The sequence below is a fragment of the Protopterus annectens genome, chromosome 17.part0 (assembly GCF_019279795.1).
Source record: "Protopterus annectens isolate FY-2018-M chromosome 17.part0, PAN1.0, whole genome shotgun sequence".
Lineage (NCBI taxonomy): Eukaryota > Metazoa > Chordata > Ceratodontiformes > Protopteridae > Protopterus > Protopterus annectens.
The window spans coordinates 410,884,900-410,906,671 of NC_056751.1; the positions used below are offsets into that span (position 1 = coordinate 410,884,900).

At 43.0% G+C, this 21,772-nt stretch overlaps 1 protein-coding gene across 1 annotated transcript in view; it reads right to left on the reverse strand.

The window, feature by feature from the left end:
- The window catches only part of LOC122791564 (dickkopf-related protein 3-like), a 1,366,110-nt gene that overhangs the window by 1,086,264 nt on the left and 258,074 nt on the right, over positions 1-21,772 (reverse strand). The window lies entirely within an intron of this gene.

Consider the following 21,772-nt stretch of genomic DNA (forward strand, 5'->3'; position numbering starts at 1 on the left):
CGGCTCCGAACCCATCCAGCAAGAATGAAGGCGAGATAGACAACTTAACATCTTAGTATTTTTGGATCCTTATATAGTAACTTTTTGGCGCCAACAATTTCATTTAAAGGTACCCATACTCAGCACTTAAAGGTAAAACAATACAATACATAAACCATATTCTCTCATACATAAATGCTAAGTATCATTACCAAACATCTTAGTATTACTTTAAAATCTAAAACCACATTAAATATAACTTGAGTTTAAAATTGATACTTACAATACCTATAAACAAAACTAATTATCTCATTAAATAATTAATAATCCTTCAAAATTCATTAAAAATTTCAACAGTAAATTTTAACAATAAGTTAATTGTGCAAAGCCATTTATAAAAAATCTATTTCCTAAACCTTCAATTGTAATATGGGCCTGATGGTTATATAATCATTTAAGCCCGGCTCGTTAGATGCATCAGTTAATAATTGCCATTTCTGGAAAGTTCTAAGCATAAACAACAGTTAATTGCAACTCCAAAATGAACGTGTATGTGGCTAAATGTCAAAATTGTGACTCATTCTACAAAACCGAGCGTAGAATGAGAGACCGCATATATGAACATATATATTGTATTAATAAACACAAACTGGACAATGCTTTAGCAAAGCATATTGAACAATATCCGGAACATGCATTTAAATTCTGGATACTTGATCAAGTGGACAGTAATCCGAGAGGGGGTCCAGTCACCCTATTATTAGAAAAGTTGTAATTGCTCTGGCAAATTCGTCTCAATGCTTATAACTTTCCAGGATTAAATGACGTGTTCTATCACGTTGTTTAAAACTGAAAAGTTTAATGAGATGAAATACTGCAGTAAACAACATTATAGAAATTATGTTTTACTTATTAATTTTCACTTGAAAATGTTTATAATGTAAGGTTAGATAAATGAGGAGACTCTCTACATTTTTACACAATTTTCGTATATGACTTTTACCATATTGCTGCTGCGATAAATGTATTCACTTGCTTGTTAAATAAGGCAGTCTTAAAGAACAGGAAAATGCATATTATGTTCACAATGCTATTTTAACTACTGTTCCTTTAAAATTTAAGATGGAGAGACCAGTTGATTTTAATCATGGTTAAACATGACTATTTAAACTTGATTTTTGTAAATGTTAGTATGTGATGAAGTTCAAAGAAGTTTTTGGACGAAAAGCGCTTCATTAATCTTTGTGGATTAAGTCTTCAGTGAAGCTGCCAGTTGTTTTTGTTTTAATTTCAACAATTTAGCAAGTGCCGGGTTCTCGAAGAGCCTCTGCACCACCTGGTCCACATACACATCAGATAGGGTCCTCGAAGAACGAGTCGAAGGAATCAAAGACGCCACTAACTGAAAGATAGGTGACCCCCAAGGTTTCGGAGACCGGCTCCAAGAGAGGGGACAGGCTCCGAAACAGTAGGGCTCGGAGCCGATGACTTGGATTCCGAAGACACCTTAGAAGACTTTGACCCCTTCGATGACTTTGAGGTCTGGTCAGCCTTGCCCAAGGACTCTTGGAATCTGGCTTCAATAAGCCTCTATCTACCAGTTTCCTTAGTCTCTCCAGCAGAACCCTACTACTGAAGGAATGGCAGAGCAATCTTCCTGGAGGTGAACAGGCCCCAAACAATAAACACAATTTCCATGGGCGTCCGTAATGGACATTTTCTGTCTGCATTTACACTTCTTGAAGCCAGATTTCTGCTTTTCTTTATGGTCAGACATCATAACCAACAGTAACACCACTGAAGAAAATATTACTGCAAGTCTAAATTGCAAAATAGTCTAAGTTGCCAGATCCCTGAACAACTTACTCAAATAAGAGTATAGATATAAAAATACTCAACACTCTAACAACACAATTATAAGTAATATATAGAACAACAAGAAGTTATCCACTACACTAATGCTCTTGTGTCTTTCAGCTTTTCCCAGTTAGGGGTCGCCACAGCGGAACTCCGGTCCTCTAATGACTGGCAGTAGATTTTTACGTGCCGAGTTGCCGGCCCTGACGCACAACTTTCAACGAAGGTACAGCCATTCACTCATGTCTCCACACAGAAGATGCTCTAGCTGAGAATTGAACAGGACAACGTCTTACTGTGAGGCGACAATGCTACCGCACCACCACCACCGCACTAAATCACACTGTTAATGATATAAAGTCACACTAATAAGTATATATAAATGGATAGGGAATAACTAAAGAAAATGCTAAGAGCAACCGCTCTGAAAATGACGAACACTAAAAGATTTTTAAGGCTAAGCTACCAAAAAAACAGTACAAATATAAATTCTTTTATCTAAAAATAGCTATCAGGAAAAATATGCCTAAAAGTAAGATAAATGTAAATAACTGGCCCAAGCTCTCCATACGACCTTCAATCTGTTGCAGCAGCAAACTAGATCAGAGGTAGGACAGAGAGCATCATGGGATAGGGACCTGGCCTCGAGCTACTCCGAGATTTTTAGCTAGTAAAGTGGCCGACTCAGAGCCGATGGTTCGGCTCCGAGCCCATATGTAAGAATAAACGGCGAGATTTAACAACTTCACATGCAGGAAATGTGGCATGGAACGCACCAGTTCCAGGTAGGGAGACCTAGACCTTTTATGGCTCCTAGATGGTTCCGAAGGTACTGATGGAACCAAAGGAGATAAAGCCTTGTTGGACCTGATAGCTATTGGATCCGACAAACTAGACGGTTTGTCTTTACCCTTTGACGGTTCTGACACCAAAGCCAACGAAGATGTCAGTTTGGGGGTTTTGCAGATTTTTCTGCCCGAGTCCCTTCCTTACATGCCTCGAACGGCCCTTTCAACAATCCCCTCAAGATTAGCTTGTTCTTGCGCTCCTGCTCTAGAGCTAAAAACATGACAAATGGAACAAGAGTCCTGCAGGCGAACAGCTCCCCAACAGTACACGCAGCTGGTATTGACCATCAGTTGGAGATATCTTTTGGGTGCAGGAAACACATTTCTTGAATCCAGAAGGCTTGGATTCTTTAGCAACTTCTTTGGACATATTTACCACACAACACAACAGCGATCACAAGATAGCATAATAAAAATATAGCGACACACACGTCAAAAAACAGATGGCAAAAGTTTTTTTTTTCCTAAGGGGAAAGAAATGAAAGAAGGAGAGTCTAAGTAAACATGACAACTCCTCCGACCGAGGAGATGCCACTAACTTAAACGGCTAGCTCCTAGTAAAGAAGGGAATAAGGTAGATCCCTCTAACTAAAATGGGCTGAAAGAGTAGGATGAATCCTCTAACTTAAATGGATTCATAAGTTAGAAAGAAGGGGGATGGTAGGCCTGAAAGAAAGGGAAAAGATGGCCTCAAAAACAAAATGCAACTAAACAGGTGATACACAGAGGGACAGACATGCAACAGATTCTACTAACCTATGGAAAAAACTGTCCTACCAAAAAGTAATATTTTATGAGAAAATATAATAGAAAACAATTCAACTTGGCCTGAGCCAGTCATCAGCAATCCCGAAGCTTCAAGCGGCAAACGAGATCTGGGTAGCTCTTGCTAGGCATGCTGGGATAGGGTCTAGCCTCGAGCCAGTGGAAGCTCTCGAGCTTTAGAATGCGGCAGAGTTGGAGCAGAGGACCAGCACCGAACCCAGCCAGCAAGAAGGAATGTGAGATAGGGACAACATAACATCAATGATTTTCCCAGAGGAAATATCCTCTCCTGGGGAATCTGTGCCATTGATTCCTCTTCTTGGGAAGCATATCCCAAAAAGTGATGAAATTTGGGCAGAATATGCCAAAGAGACATCCCTAGATGAATCATCTTCATCTGATGAAACCTCCACATATACCCTCTTGTGTGGAGTAGAAGACGAAAGGGAAGGAGAAGGAAGAGAGAGACCTGAAGATTGTCGCAAGGCCATAAAAGCACTGAAGAGTCCTTGGGAGAAGGCCTGCCAATTAGCAGGCTGTTCTTGGGAGGCAGGAGAAGCATGCTTAGCTTCTTCTTCTTCTGTGAAACATCCTTGCAGTAGAAGGATGAGGGGCCTGACATTGGCCTACATTGTACAATATTAGTAGGGACATCTTCTCGAAAGTACAGTTGTCTACACTTACCATAAATGTAGATGTTCAAGTGTATTCACTGTTGCAGTCATCACACTTGGGTTATCCTGCCAGGGGTAGTCCTCAGTCGGCCCGAATACCAGAGGTTTAGTATTTCTGTGTCAGTTGCTGTCGCTCCAGGACTGATATCAGGTCGTCAGTGGTATAAAATCAGGCAGTTGACGCATTACATCAGTTTTTCTTGCCCCAAATGTCAGGAGTCCCCAAATAGGGAGCTAGGTTATAGTGGAAGAACACCACCAGTAGAAAGTAAATACCAAAAATCCCTGTAAGGAGTGAGGAAGAGAGAAAAAGAGAGACAAGGGGGATGGAGACTGGGAAACCAGGACTGCAACAGTGAATACACTCGAACATCTACATTTATGGTAGGTGTACACAACTGTACTATGTTCTTCGTGTTTCACTGTTGCAGTCATCACACTTGGGTGGAGGCAGTCAAGAACAATTGGGGCTGGCTAGGATGCCCTGCAAGACTGTGGTTGCAAAGCCTGCCCTGGATTTGGAAAAGACAAACAGGTGGTAATGCTTGGTGAAGGTATGAACAGAACTCCATGTTGCAGCCTCCAGGATGTCCCTGGTAGGGACCCCTCTGAGAAAAGCTGGAGATGTGGAAGTTGCCCTGGTGGAATGCATCCTGACCCCCCCTTAGGGGCAGTTTCCTGTGTTATTTGTAGCAGAAATGGATGCATTGTGCCATCCACTTGGAGACTGTTTGTTTGGATATGGCCTTGCCCTCTGCCCCTGCTGCAAAGCTGACTAGCAATTGGTCAGTTTTCCTAAAAGATTTAGTCCTATCCAGGTAGAATCTGAGCTGTCTGTGCACATCTAGAGAATGCAGAATCCCTTACCCCTTGTTTTGAGGGTTAGGGAAAAAAGTGGGCAAATGAATAGATTGGTTGAGAGCCCCACTGGACACCACTTTAGGCATAAAAGTTGGGTTAGTTGAGAGACCGATCCTGTCAGCATGAAAAACGATGAAGGGCTCTACAGCCATGAGTGCTTGTAGCTCTGAGACTCTTCTAGCTGAAGTGATGGCCAGAAGCAAAGCTGTTTTCCAAGAGGGAATTCTAACTCTGCTGAAGCTGCAGACTGAAGTGGGGGGGGGGGGGTAGTGTGAGCTTTTCTAACACAAAGTTAAGGTCCCAAGCTAGGGTAGGAGCTCTTCTGGGTGGCCTTAAATTGTTAGCCCCTCTTAGGAACTGTTTGATGAGAGGGTGAGAAAATAGAGGTGGTTCTGTCCTGTAATGAGCAGAGATGACAGAGGCATGAATTTTAATAGAAGAGAAGGATAGGCCCCTGTGAAGCAGGTCTGTTAGGTAATCCAGGATGAGAGGTAGGGAGGGCTGTGCTGTTTCAGCTCCTTTAGCCTGGATCCAGGTGCAATACATTTTCCACTTGTCAGCATAAGATTTTCTAGTGCTGGGGTGTCTGGCCTTACGTACAACATCCAGGACTTGCTTGCTTAGGCTGGCAACTGGAGGAGAAGTCATGGAATAAGCAAGGCCGCCAGGTTCAGGGTCTGCAATTGTGGATGCATGAGTTCTCCATTCTACTGTGTCAGGAGAGTTGGGATCTGAGGCAGGTGCCATGGAGGGAGGGGTGACAGACTGCGCAGCAGTGGGTACCAGTGCTGGCATGGCCAGTCTGGGGCAATCAAAGTTGCTCTTGGTTTTTCCTCCCTTATTACAAGTAGTACCCTTGTAAGTAGGGGTAGAGGGGGAAATGCATAGCTCAAGAGGTTTACCCACTGGAAGGAAAGGGCATCCACTTTCCAGGCCTTGCTGTGAGGTTCCCTGGTGCAGAATTTGCTGAGGTGGTGATTGTTGTGGGAGGCAAAGAGGTCCACCTTCGTACGGAGCCCCATTTCTGGTTTACCAGGTTCAAGGTGCTGTGGTCTAGCTGCCACTCGTGTGGGTCTAGGTGGTTTCTGCTTAAAATTGTCTGCCAGAGAGTTTTGGGAGCCTGGCAGGAATTGTGCTAGCAGGTGAATTAGCATGGCTGAAGCCATGTGCCAAAGGGTCATGGCTAGCCTGCAGAGGGGATAAGAGTGAGATGATCCCTGCTTGTTGATGTACCACATCACTGTGGTGTTGTCTGTTTTGATCAGTAGAGGCCCTGGGGAGAGTAGGGGTCTGAAAGCTGTCAGAGCATGCTGAACAGCTAGCATCTCTTTTTGGTTTATGTGCAAATGTATTTGATTTGGGCTCCAATGGCCCTGAATGCACCTGCCATCCAGGTGTGCACCCCCAGGCATAATCTGATGCGTTGTCGTTAGGGTCTGGGTGGCGTTGGGTTATGAAAAGAGAATGCCCTTGTTGTGGTTGCATGCTGCTGCCCAGCAAATAAAAGTCTTTCCTTAGACAAGGTGCCATAGGTATGGTAGTTTCCAGGTCCTGAGAGTGTTGACAACCAAGGCTTTTTAGGTACCACTGAAGTTTCCTCATACACAGTCTGGCATATGGAATGAGTAGAATGCAGGATGCCATGAACCCTAGAGCTTGCAGGATTTTCCTTGCGGATAACTGGAATCTGGTGGCTGGTTGAGAGAAGTAGCCTGTCAGATAGGCTTGTTTTTCTGGAGTAAGAAATGCCATCTGGGATACTGTGTCCAGGCTTGCTCCCAGGAATACAATTTTTTGAGTGGGGACTAGTTTGGATTTCTTTTCGTTTATAGTATACCCAGGGAGGTCAGTAGGTCCTTTACAAAGGTCAGGTGCTGTAACGGCTTTTCCTGACTGTCTGCCTGAATCAGGCAGTCGTCTAAGTAGGGGTAAATATGAATACTCCTTTGTCTGCAAAAAGCAATGGCTGGAGCCAGGCATTTTGTTAAAACTCTGGGAGCAGTGGTTAAGCCAAAGGGAAGAGCAGAGAACTGAAAGTGCATAGATCCTGCCCTGAAACGGAGATATTTCCTGCAAGAATCCCTGATTGGGATGTGTAGATTAGCCACCCTAGACCTAAAAGAGGCCTATCAAGCATCCTTGGATAGCACAGGAAGAGGCTGCTGGAAGGTGAGCATTTTGAATTTTGGTATCACCAGGAAGATGTTTAGAATTGATAGATTGAGGATTGGATGCCAAGTGCCCTCTTTTCTGGGTACCAGGAAAAGCCTGGAATAGAAACCTTGGCCTATCTGGTCTGCATGAACAGGCTGTATAGCCCTCATGGAGAGCAGGGAATGGACTTGGTTTTGGGCCTCTGCCCAATGGTTTGGAGGAAGATCTAGGAACCCTTTTGGGGTTGGCAGAGTGGTGGAAATAAAATTTGTACCCCTGAGACACTATGTTGAGGACCCATCGGTCATTGCTGATGGAGGCCCAGTTTTTTTTTTATGTGAGGAGAGTTTTCCTCCTAGGGGCACAAGCAGGTGGGCAGAGGTAAGGAGTGGAGTTGTAAAGTCATTTTGAGTTATTTCCATATGGGTGTGGCTTAGCACTCCCCGTTTTTGAAGTGGAGGAACTCCATTGCTTAGATCTCTGCATTCCCTGGGACTGCTGTCTGGGGGGCGGGGGGGGGGGTCTGCTTCCCTTAGGTTTTGTCTGAGCTGGCCTTGAGGGGACTGGAAAGGACCAGTGCTTGGAGGGGCAATGCCTACTGAACCTCGGAGGCTCACCTTGCAAGAAGTCTTTAACTGTCTGTATAGATTTAGCTTTTTCTTCCATCTTTTTAAGACCTCTTCTGCCTTGGTGCCAAACAAATTGTCTTTGTTCACTGGTGCGTCCAACAGTTTTGATTTGACATGGTCTGGCAAGATCTGTTCCTTAAGCAAAGCATGCCTTCTAAGTACAGAACCTGTGACTGCTGCCCTGCAAGATGTTTCTAGGGCATCAAAGCCACATTGCAAGGTGTGTTTAGTAACTTGGCTTGCAGAATGCATAAGCTCCTGTAATTCTTTATTTTTTGCACAAGCCAGAAAGGTAGATATTTTTGGTTTAAGGAGTTCCATTGTATGTTGCTGGTATTTCAGCATGTGCAACTGACAATTTAGTGCTCTAATGGCAAGAGTTGCAGAGGTGTATACTTTTTTACCCCATCTATCTAAAGTTCAGGAATTCCTGTCCGAGGGGGTGAGATTCTTGGCTGTGGTTGCTTTTATTCCTTTAGGTCTTTGGGAGATGACCTCTGGGTCAGTAGTAGGATTTTTGAAAAGAAATTTGTGTGAGTCAGAGACTCTGTAATACCTGTCAGGTTTCCTGGGAGCAGGTGCGAGGGTGTCAGGAGCTAAACTGGATTCCATAAAAACATCATCCACAACATCCAGGACAGGAGGAATGGCTAAAGGTCTGTGCTGTGGTAAATCTAAGAATTCCCTGAGTCTCTCTTTGGACGGAGGATAGTCCTGACATTCCCATTGGAAATGCTCCCTTAAAGCATGTAGGGTTTCACCAAATGAAAAATCCTCTGGAGGAGCGGCAGAAGGAATGGATTCCTCTGCATCTGAATCCTCATAAGCAGACAAGGGTTGCATGTCTTCATATTCAGAAACCTCAGAGTCATCGGACTCCTAGTCAGATAAAACTGCTGGGAACAAGTCTCTTTTTCATTTGGAAGGGGTAGGCTGGCTTCCCCTAATAAGCATGATAAAGTCTTCCGCCATTTTAAGCATTTGAGATTGAGGCATGGAAGCAGGTGCTTGAGCTTGGGTCATCTGTTTTTCAGGCGTAGTTCATACCCTGGGCCTTAGAAACTCAGCAGTTTTAGAAAGAACTGAAGACGTGAAAGAAGTCCTTGGTTTGTGCCGAATATCGGTAGTGCAAAATACTTCCTCTGAAGCTGGTGCCTGCTCAGCGGCTCCGGAACCATCCAAGGTAGAGACATCCGCAGGATCCTTAGTCAAAGAAGAGTCTCACGGCATAATGGACTCCAAACGGGTCTCAGTAGCGGCTTGCGAATCCAAGAAGCGGGCATCAGGGGCTGTGAAAGCACCTCACTGAGGACTGGCGAACTGGCGACTAGCTTAACGGAAGCGCCATTGGCAGTTTTGGACCTGTGCAGTCTGTCTCTGTCTTTAACCTTACATTTTTTCAGAAGATCGGCAGTCGGATGGCTTACTGAAGCCATTTCGGAATACGGAGATCGAGAGCGAAAATGTTTAGTTATAATAAGGAATGTATAGTTCTGGTGTTGAACAAAGCACAAAACCGACAGCGAGGGACTTTGTGGTCTGGGCCTAAACAGGTGACGCAATAAGAATGGAAATCTCAGTGTGGCACTTGCTTTCCACAGGCGAGACAATTGTTAACTTTTTCTGACATCGGTTAGAGCAAGAAAAAAGGATCCCCAACGGGGTACTTAGCTTTAGAAGACTTCAACTTCAATTCGGAAATGAAAACTCAGGTAGCGGCCGACCGGCACTTGTGCGAACTGCTTCTGCTTCGGGCTACTCGGCAAGAAAGACTGATGTAATGGTATCAGCTACATGATTTTATACCACTGACGACCCAACGTCAGTCCTGGAGCGACAGCAACCGACTCAGAAATACTAAGCCTCTGGTATTCGGGCCGGCTGAGAGCTACCCCTGGCAGGATAACCCAAGTGTGATGACTGCAACAGTGAAACACGAAGAACTTCAATGATTTGCGGAATGCCATGCGGGCCTTCAGTAACAATGAGTCTGGGTTCCCCCCTACATCCGAAGCAGATGCCTGCGCATCCCCTGAGCACATGCTAGTAGGATCCTTCACGGCCTCCACACCAATACCCATGGAAGTTTCACCTACAGATTCAGAAACAGTCTCAGGGCCAACATCGGCCTCGGGAGAGATGTCTGGAATTGGAGGAGCAGCGGGTAAGTTAGGCGTAGATTTCCTGGCATTCTTAATTAGTGGCTCATCAAAGGACCCGACGTACCTTTCATATCATGTGTTAGGCACTTATGCCACTGGTTTTCTAGGTACAAATTAAAGGAATCTAAATGAGTCTTGGGGACAAAGGCCTTGCAAATCAAGCACGGTGTATGGTCGTGGTCAGGGCCTAGGCAAGAGAGACAAAGGTTATGGGAGTCTTTATATGAAATTTGCCTTCCACACTGACACCTGCCCTTTCTAACTGACATGTAAACTTAATAACAGTAGCAAGTAAAGCAATAAGAAAAAACTCCAATGGGGCACTTATTGGATCAGAATCTAAACTTCTCTGATGAGCAACAACTGGAGAAGACGATATGACTGGCACCAGAAAAGTTCTGAGGCTTGGTATGTGTTGACTTCTGCATTATACCAGATATTTTATGACCAACATAGAACCCAAACTATGTGCGACATCACACATACCCTACAGTAGCGTTAGACTTTTGTATACTGGCAGGACGTATGAGTCAGCTGGCGGCAGAGTTCCTCATATTATGAATACTGCAACATATGAATGGAAGGGCATCAATTCATGTGAAGACCTTAAATATTTAGTTCTGTCAAGATGGTGCCAGAGTTGTCCATGGACATCCAAGGTATGGATTACCCTTTCTTCCTCATTTTTGCATTAAGGAAAGAAAACGGGAAGATTTGGCTTAAAGTAAATTTGGATACCACTTTTGGAATAAAAGGATTTGTTCTCAAAGAAACCCTGTCCATATGGAAAATAAGGTAGTGCTGACTCACCTTAAGAGCTTTCAACCAAACATCCTTCTTGCAGAGGTCAGAGCAATCAGTAAACTGTTCCATGTTAACAGTCTCAAGTCAGCCAGATCAGCTGGTTCAAATGGCACAAGTGTTAGTTTCTCTAGCACAAAATTAAAATCCCAAGGAGGAACCACTTGTTTACTTGGATGCCTCTTATACAAAACCCCTTTCAAGAACATTCTGACATGAGTCTGCCTTGAAAGAGGATTCATGGGAAGACATGCTGAAATAGTCGATAAATGAACCTTGACAGAGGAATAAGAAAGTCCACAGAATAGTAACTCATATAAATAATGTAAAACCAGAGCACAACTAGCCCTGAATGGGTGCTGTTTATGTTGTTGTCACCAACTAGAAACTTTTTCCATTTGCTAGCATATGATTTTCTAGTAGCAGGCTTTCTTGCCTCCATTAGTACCTGTTGCACACCCTCAGCAAACAGGTGCATAAAAGGAACTAACGCCCTATCATTCAAGCAGTCAATTGAAGAAGATAGATGTCAGGGTGTATCAAACGTCCCTGTTCTTGTATGAGTACAGCCATTTTGTAAGGTAGCTTTTGGTAATTGCCCCTGTCCATTTCCAAAAGAAGGGAGAGCCACAGCTGCCTGGACAAGAAGGGAGTCACCACAATGATCTTGGGGGATTCCTTCTGACTCTTCGGAAGTACGCTGGATATTAGTGGAAAGTGAAAAAACATACATGAACATTCCTGTAGAAAGAAACGGCATTTTTCTTCCAGGCCTTCTTATATGGAGTCCTGAAACAGAATTTTGTCAGGTGATTGTTCAGAGAGAAGTCAAAGATATTTACTTGAACTCTCCACAAATGGATTAAATCTTGGAAGAACCTTGACCTAGTTTCCATTTGTGAGGGTCTGCCCTGGTCCTGTTCAGCTTGTCTGCCACACAGTTTTGCTCTTACGGAATGTAGGATGTCTGCATAGTGAGATTGTGCTGTAAAGCTATGTAACAAGCCAACATGGCTAGTTTGCAAAGGTGTTACGAGACTTAGGTCCCCTTTGCTTGCTGATATTCCACATGACTGTGGTATTGTCTGTAACTACTTGAAGAGTCCTTGGGACCAAAGATGGTTCAGAGAGTTGAGTCCCCCCGATCACGGCAAGCATCTCCTTGATATTTAAGTGCTTGTATCTCTCCTTCATGTCTCACATACCCTGTACCTTTATACCCCTAGAAGCTGCTTCTAAAACAAAGTCCAAAGTGTCTGTGGTGACTGACTGCTTTGGAGCAGGGATGGAGCAGGGATGGAGAAGGGAAGACCTGAATTTAATGGTATCTGTTGTCTCCACCAACCACTGCTCTTCTGAAAAATAAATCTAAATAGAAAAAGGGTGTTGAAATTTCAGATACCACTGCATCATTCTCATGTGGAGTCTTGCTGCCATGAGACTAAAAATTCTGGGGTATTCCCTTACAGTAACTGAAGTCTGAGTGGAAATCTTTAGAAGCAGATCTAGGTAAAGATCTATTTTTTTTTTCTGTGGAAGAAAAGCTATTTGAATGAGCATGTCTGACATCCCAGGAACACAATCCTGCATGAGGGACTCAAGAAAGACTTTTGAATGTTCTCTTGGAATCCCAGCTGTATAAGAAATCTCTCACCCAAGAAAGAGACTTCTGACATTTTGAAAAAGACTCTGCAAAGATAAGCAGGTTATCTAAATATGAAAAAATGTGGATACTTTGTAGCCTACACCGAGCTATATTTGGATCTAGACACTTTGTGAACAGTCTTGGTGCAGTGGATAGTCCAAAGGCTAAAGCAGAGAGCTGTGTGATCCAGATACAGAAAACATTAAGACATGCCTGAAGTCTAGAGGAATAGGGATGTGAAGATAAACATATTTTAAGTCTACTGTTACCAGGAAATTTGAAAGAAGAAGAGGTAACAGGTTGTGAAATTACATCATTTTGAATTTGGACAGTATCACAAATAGGTTTAGGAAAGAAAGATGCAGAACTGGATTCGAAGCATTTTCTTTTTCTTTTCTTACACTAAAAACATCCTGTAATAAAATTGTTCCCCACCTGGGAAAGAGGAACTGGTTCTGTAACTCCTTGGGACAGCATGTGATGAAGAACAGCAGGAAACCAAAGAGTCTAATCTGCAGGATGAGCAATGACCCCCTGGAAAGGAAGAACTTTCTTCCACTGTCATCTGTAACCCTGCTGAATGATTTGCAACATCCATTTGCCTGAAACAATCTGTTGCCAACGAGAAAAATGGAGATACAGACTTTCTGGAAGACAATAGGAGCCAAGGTGGGAGGGGTCACTAGGTCTCTTGAACAGTCATTCAGACTTGCTGGACTGTCCTTGATTTTGGGAGGTTTGAGACTTCTTTTTGGAACCTCTTTGCCACATCTTTAATATTTGTTTACGTGAATTCTGTTGGGACTGTTTATTCTGGTTTTTTTTTTGCCAAATCTGGATGAGGAAAAAATAAAATCCCTTGCACAATTTGAAAAAGGAGAGTTAAAAAATATTAGAGATTCCCTGGATCAGTTTGCCCCTTTCATCACACTTTATGATCACCTCTGCAGCAGGGGAACCAAACACTAAGTCTAAGGGTAATTTTAAAATCTCATTTTTTAAATCATCTGGGAGGTACTGAGAATGCTGCTAAGCAAACCTCCTTAAAACTGTAAAGTATCAAAGGATCATACACACACACTGCAAACAATGAGTGGTGACCTCTGGAATAGAAGAAACCAAGTTATTTAAAGTATTTTTTCCTCACAAGAAGAAACTGTAGATAAAGCATTCCTCATACTTTCACTATAATGCAGAACAAACTTTAACAAACAAGCCTGACAATTTAAAATTCAGAAAATCGAAGTTGCAGAAGTTTACACTTTTTTCCCATACCTGTCAATACATTTTCCCATCCTTATTAGAAAGAGCAGGATTGGAATTAACTAGTGCTTAACAGTGGAGTCAACAAAAGCTATAGTTGCTGGGTCAGGTTTGGAAATAGCGTATAAACATTAAAAGACTGTGGAACTTTACACACCATGGCTGCTTTTTTAGGGACAGTTGGCTGAATATCAGGAAAACTGTAGGGAGTAAGACACACATCCTCTAAAGCAGACAGGACAGGAGGAATGGGTGCACATTCTGGAAAATCCTTTGGTAACAACTCGGTATTTTACAAGGTACTTAAACCTCAATGTTCTCCTGCTGAAAACACTGTCACACTCTAGCAGTGTGAGAACCACCCCCCCCCCCCCCAGAAGAATCAGAAACTGAGCTCTCCTCTGGCTCTGATTCAGATATTTGAGGACAAATTCGAGAATCCATCCCTGCATCCTCCTGTTCAGATCTTCAGGAAAAGAGGCATCCTTTTTTCTTTTTCCAGAAATTAATCTACAAGAAGGATCAACAGACAAAATTAAACCCTGAGCAAGTCCCAGTAAGCTACTCCTAACCAAAGATATTTGAGGAGTAGCAGCTACGTGTGATTTTGCTTCTTTTTGACAGGAGAAATGAGGCCTACCATGTTACTAACAGCTCCTGCTTCCCCAGGGATGGGAACAGCATTCTGCCAAACAGGGAAATGTTCCCTCTCCCAGGATGGAGAAGAGTGGCTCTGCCTTGCCCACTGAGTGTCTCCAACAGCCGCACAGGACATGGCTAACCCCAGATCCATATGGGTCTACTTCACGATGTCGAAAGCCGACAATATCGAAGCTGATATTGCTGGCACCACAACATCGAAAGCGCAGAACATCGTGCAGGTGAATGGAAATCTCCATAGGGGGAGATTTCCATTTACCTCAAAGTAGTGGGGTCTCAGAGTTGGAATATTTAAGTAGGGGGGTGTGGGGGATGCAGGGGGGCTTGCCCCCCTGCCTATGCTAGTTAGTTTTTATTTGTTTTTTTTTTTTTTAAACATTATTCAATGTTTTACTACATCGATCACTAGAGGTTGACCTTTAGTGATTCGATGTAGTAAGATTTCAATAACATGATATAGACACGATCCATACTGGGGGTGTCTGCCCTTGGATGGTTGGGGAGTACTATATAGGGTGGACAGTTCAAGACACAAGAACTTTATTTCTCCTCTCTTTAGGTCTTTCAAGACTTCTTTCCCAGTTGTGTTCTACCACATTAGCCACATAATGTTAACAGTTTGGTATCTGAGCATAGGCTAAAGGGTATCTACATTTTTTCATATTTAGATACCAGGCGGGACTCAGGGTAACAGGGTAAAAGATAAGTGATGTGAGGTACAACAAATGGCTACAGCAGAGTTATCCACCTGTGGCTGAGGCAAATTGCTAGCTTGCTATACTGGCAGAGGTTGTTTGCTTAACTTTTTTATTTTTGTGGCTGGCAGAAAGACCAACTGTGGACCGACGCTCTGTTCCATGGTCACACAGAAAATGGTGCCTCTTTCCCGGGGAAGACTAGCAACAAATGCTGGTAAAACTACTACTCCACAGAAGATACTTTTTGACAGAAGAAACATTGTAAAAAGTATTTCCAAACACTATGGCAACTCCCACAAGGAAAAATTAAACACAATTTCTCCACAGAAAATATTTTAGCACTTGTTTATTCCTGTCAGTTTTAAAGTAGTGTAAACTAAGTGCTCCATTTAAAAGTACATTACACTCTCGAGACAGTTCATTAAAATACAATATTTCTAGCTTTAAAATAACTTTCCCAAAGAAGAAAGTAATAACAAATCAGTAAATATAATAAAAATGAAGTTTTTTTCTCCAAAATGAACTTATCTGCCCAGCAAAGGAAAGTACAAGCCAACTGCCAATCCTCAAAAGTCTTAGAGGAGAGTACTATTCAGCAACAGTAAAGCTCTGAAGGGCTTTGTGCCCAAACTTGTACTTTAGTCAGCTCATCTCAAGCTGCTTGTCAAATGGGCAAATTGAAGGTGCCATGAAGCTTTTGAAGCTGGCCAGCTGTTATATCCTTGAAAAGATATAACCCACAAAGCTAAGCCTACTGTAGCAGTGATCAATATGAAGAACACCAGAAGATCCTCCTCTCCTCTCACAGCCAGATATCGAAATGCACTTAGCGGCATGAAGCAAATATGACCATGAAAGCTGCAAACAAGATCTGAGGAGATTTGGGCACATATTGCAATGTGGGAGAGGAAGTGGAGATTTGGATCTGAAGATTCTGATCTGCTGGGCTTGAATGCCATCAGATTAGATAACCCACAGGTTGAGAAGGAAGAAAGAGACAATATCGGATCATTAGTTTTCCTCAAAAATTAAACAGTGAAAAGTTTTCCTCATAAGGTAACTTATCCGTCCAGCCTTGAAGATAATTAGCTGATTGTCAGTTCCATGAATCCTGCAAGTAGGAGTGCACTTCAAAAGCAAGAAAGTTCTGAAACTTTTGGCTCTCTACCTGCTTTTTATATGGAAGTTTGCTTGAGCTCCTGGCCATTAGAACACATAGAAAGCATAATTTAACTCTGATAAGCTGGCAGGTTGTTCACATCCATGGCAGGATATACCCAGAATAGTCTCAGGCTTCTGAATCAGTGATTTAATGTTGAACATCTTAGGTGCAATTCTAGACGGTCTTCTGACAGTTCAGGACCAAGTATCTATAGTCATGAAATCTTCTTGTTTCCATTTGCAAATCATTTCCAGGAATAAGCACCTGCTGCTTTAAGTTAATCTCTTAGTAGTTGTTCAGCCTCAACTTGATTACTACAACGTCCTTTAACTGGAACTCCTTGACACAGAGGATGACCACTGCAGCTGCCACAGAACTCCATGGCCAAGACATTCACTGGCATCTTGCATTACCAACATATTATGCTTGTGATGATTGGCTGCATTGGCTTCTGGTATATTACAGTATCGTTTTCAATGTATTTTGTGAGGCTTCTTCTCCTTAAATGACATGCTTCCTCTTATTTCAAGAAGTTTGTGACTCCATACTGCTCCACTCAGTTTTTGAGCTGAGCTTTTCAGGGGTTGCTGGTTGTTCATCAGATGCATTCAGAAACACCTGGTACTCCCTCCTTTGCCTTTCTGACATCACATCTATGGAACAGATGTCTCAGTTACTTCAAGAGGGTCATACCTTAGCATATACCTCCTGTGGGGCTTAGTGAAGACAGGAATGGATGCACTCGCACTAAAAGGGAATCAATATACTTTAAGGGAAAAATATGTCCAATAAATCCTGCCATCAGTCTATGAAGTTAGACTCTATGATGATGAACGCTAGGCATTTATAAAGTTCATTGTTGCCCTAGGGAGGTGCCTAATTTGAAGAGACATTACTACTGCCTGATAAGATAACACGTGGCTGGTACAATCCAGAAGACAGCCATCCCCAGATGAGTGATTTCTGCAATCCTGGATGTGCTGGAAAAAGAAGTTATGTACTCACCATCACGTTCCATGTTGGTAGTCCATCTCACCCTTCATTTTTACATATGGGGTTCAGAGTCGATCCTCGCCTCTGACTCAGCCGATTTTCAAGCTCGAAGATTTCTGGTTGGCTCATAGCTAAGCAGGTATCCCATGGTGCACCAGTGCAATTCCCCAGATCTTGTTTGCTGCTCGCTAGAAACAGAAAGAAACCCCTAACCAACAAACCAATACTAAAGGGTCGCCAACCAAAAAGTTAAAGTATTACCTCTAGATCTTCCAGGATGGGGACAGGAGGGCGGGTTGGTAAAAATGAAGGGTGAGATGGACTACCAACATAGAATGTTATGGTGAGTACATAACTTCTTTAAGTTAGGTAGTCCAATCTCACCTTCATTTTTACATATGGGACAGCGTCCTTAGCGCCTTATTCTTGGGTGGCTCATTGGAAAATACTCCTGAGCACCGTGGAGCCAAAGGATGCTCTACCCCCTAGAAGCCAAATCCAACTTATAATGAGTAATGAAGGTGTGAGGAGTAGCCCACGTAACTGCTGCACAGATATGATCAATTGGTACCCTGGCTTGAAAGGGTGCAGAGGTAGACAGAGACCTGGTAGAGTGAGCACTGATCCTGTGGGGTAAAGGTCTGCCCTCCGAACTATAGATGAAAGCTATGCAACTAGAAATCCAGTTAGACAATGTCACCTTAGAAACTGGTAAGCCCAATCTGGAATTGGAAAAATAAACTAACAAATGAAGGATTGGTACGTAAAGAAACCCTGTCTTTATGAAAGACTAAATAAGGTGGCTTAATAGACACGGCTTGTAGCTCAAAAACACGTCTGGCTAATGTAACAGCTACTAAAAACACAGTCTTCCAAGACAAGTATTTTAAGGAAGATGAATGAGACAGTTCAAAGGGAGGGGATGTTAGTTTGGACAACACAAAATTGAAGTCCCAAGAAGCCACAGGTTCTTGTAATGGTGGTCTCAGTAAAGTGGCTTCTCTAAAGAAAGTCTTGCATAGCTTATGAGACAAAAGGTTGACATTTGGAGACCCTAAATAAAAATGTGAGATCGCCACCAACTGTACTTTGATGGTGGCCGTGGCAGATCCCTGCTGAAAAAGCTCCAAAAGGAATTCCAGAATCACAGGAACGGGAGCGGTGTAAGGATCCACTTTCATTTTCTGTGCCCAAATAGAGAACCTTTTCCATTTACTGTCATACAGCCTTCTGGTTGAGAGTTTATGCGAGGATAAAAGAATATGGGACACTGATGACGAAACATTATGAAGCCTGACTAGAGATGGAACTGGAGCAGCCAAGCTGTCAATTTGAGGGTGTGGAGAGAAGGGTGTAGCGAACCTGACATGCGAGTCAATAGATCTGGAACTGGGTCCAGAATCCAAGGATCATCCAGGAGAAGAGGCTCGAGGAAGGGGAACCAGACCTGACAAGGCCAGTAAGGAGCAATGAGGATCAACTTGCTTCCCAGTCGGTTGGCTTTCTGTATCACTTTAGGGATAAGAGGGAATGGAGAAAAGGCATATAGAAGTCCCGTAGGCCAATCATGGACCAAAGCGTCTCTGGGTGTTTCCCCCGGAGGGGGAATTAAGGAAAAATAACTGCTGCACTTGGCATTGACTGGACTAGCAAAAAAGGTCGCAGCAAGGTTGTCCCCATTTTCGGAAAATCTGTTCCACTATTTCCTGTTTCAGAGACCACTCGTGAGGCAGTAAGATTGCCCAGCTCAGCTTGTCGGCTATCACGTTGGTTGTCCCCGAAATATGTGTTGCCACCAGAAAGCACTGGGAAGAAATCACCCATTCCCAAACTCGCATGGCCTCTCGACTGAGTGGGTAAGATCTGGTACCGTCCCGTTTGTTGATATACCACACAACCGACATGTTGTCCAACTGTATCGCAATCGCCCCTGGAGGAAGAAGGTCCTGAAGTGCTTGCAACGCCAGAAGCACCGCTCTCATCTCCAGAACGTTGATATGCAGATGAGCCTCGTGTTCTTGCCATGTGCCATGGGCAGTCCTGCCAAGATAATGCCCCCCCCCATGACCTGGGAGGCATCTGTGGTTACAGTGGCAATGGGTTGGGCAGGCACAAAGGGAGCTCCTGTGAACAAGTTGTTGGGGGCTATCCACCATCGAAGGTCCTTTTTGCATGATTCCGTCAGCAAAATAGGGTGACTCAGCGGTAGATATTGGAATGACCACTGGAAGAACAGGAGCCATTGAAGGATTCTCATGTGCAACCTGGCTAAAGGTATTAACAGAATGGTTGAGGCCATCGTTCCAAGAAGTTGAAGAATCCATTTTGCTTTGACTTTCCGAAGCGGAAGAAGACACTGAACTTGTGAGATGAGGTTTTGTGCTCTTTCAGCGGGAAGACGAACTGTTATATCCACTGTGTCTACCTCTGCGCCTATAAAAATCACAGATTTTTGCTGTGATTGCAGATTGCAGCTTTATATTGCGATCAGCTGACTGATTTAATATTTAATATTTAATAATTGATTATTTAGACTAAATATTGTTAAGGCCTACATCCAATTTAATAATTAATTATTAGCTTTTGAATCTTGGGGTTTGAAGTTATGAATTTAAATGATAGTAATATGTCCGATCTACTGTTTTTATCTAATGAATATTTTTTCTGTTAGTCACAGAATAGGAGCATTGAATAATTTTTAAAGTTTATATAATTCTTATATATTTATTTTCTATGATGCGATGTTTTTATGATATGACGCGCTTTCATGTTTTGGAAACTTGGTTTTTATTTTCTATGTATTTACTAGTAAGTAGGACGTGATGTATTCATAGGTTCGACGAAGTTGAACATCAGTTGTTTCTGTGAGATCTGTAGTTTTGTCTGGTGTCAGTTCTGTTTTGCTTTGTAGCATGAGCGATTAGCGTAACATAACATTATGATACGTTCTTGTTTTATTGGATCTAAGCTTTATAGTTAACAGGCTATAATGGATTCAGGCTAGAGAAGTGGTAAAGATACAAGCAACTGCCTATTGATCTCAAGTACTACACGAATAAAAGTGAATATTTTAGGTAGTTTCTGCTGACATTAATATACGTTTTTTATATATATGCTACATACATCTTCATTTATTAGATCTTGAAATGAATATTATATAAGTATTCTGGCTATGTTTTAATACTTTAATTGTTTTATTTATGATAGTCCATTATGAGTTGTGAAAAAGCAAAGTCGCTAGGATCTTGCGACCTTAAATTTTGACTGATGATGTAATTTTTAATTAATTAATTGGTTGTCCAGAATGTTGAATCAAATGATTATTATTCACTATATAAGGGGAGAAGCAATGTGATAAAAGTAGATCTGATGAAGCGTGCATGAAGCACGCAAAAGCGCTTATCTTTTATCTTGTTATGGAATAAAGAAGATTTTTTGCAACAACTGGATTTCTCGTGGTGTATCCTGATAGTTGTCTTCATTTGCTACGACCATGGCATCTACAGGAACGCCCTTGGTTTTTTTCACTTGCTGCAGGATACTTTGGGAGAGTTAGCGGTAATATCTTTCTATAAAAATCACAGATTGCGAGGGCAGTAATGCAGATTTTTCCCAGTTTATGGAGATCCCTAGTTGAGCACAAAGCTGAATGGTGACGTCCCTGTTTTGGAGGAGTAGATGCCTGATGGGGGCGGTCAGGAGCTAAAAACCTGGAATCCCTGACGTCTCAGGTGCGCTGTCACTACTGCCATGCATTTGGTGAACATCCTGGGGGCTGTGGTGAGACCAAAGGGCAGAGCACGAAACTGATAATGGCTGGCTCCCAGCCAGAAGCGCAGATACCTCCTTGACGCCTTGTCCATTTTTAAATGGTAGTAGGCATCTTGGAGATCCAGAGAGCACATCCAATAGTCTTTACCTAACAACGGGAGTATCGACTGCAGTGTGACCATCTGAAACTTGTCCTTTTTCATGGATTCGTTTAATCTGCTGAGGTCCAAAATTAGCCTCCAGTCTCTGGTTCGTTTTGGGACTAAAAAGAACCTGGAGCAAGTTCTGGATCCTGTCTGGTCTGCTGGGACGAGCTGGATGACTCTTTTTGAGAGCAACTTGTTGATTTCCACAGTTGCCTGATCCGTGTGATTGGGTGGAACATCTGGGATCTTTTTGGGAACAAACGGTGGAAGGGAAAAGGGTATGATATAGTCTCTGGTAACAACTCTTTGTACCCACTTGTCTTGGGTTATATTTAGCCAGACTTCTAAATACAAAGAGATGCGACCCCCGACTGGCCCCAGAGAAATGCAGTCGGGCCCCATAGCAGGAGCGTGGATAAGGCCACCCTCGAAAGGAATCACGGCCTTGCTGGTATTGCAGACCGCCCCTCCCTCTAGGGCGACGTCTACCATTTCCTCCTCCTCTGTATCTGAAGGAGGATTCACTCTGTGTGTCCAGAAAGGCCCCCCTGGGACTTTTTGAACCACATTTTGCCTCCCCTTTAACCTTTGTGGTATGGTCGAGAGGGGACGGTAAAAAGGACTCCCACGGCAGAGAGAGTCTTTCCTTCCTGCTCATACCGAGTGAGTGTTTCTTTCACCTTGGGACCAAACAAGGAGGAACC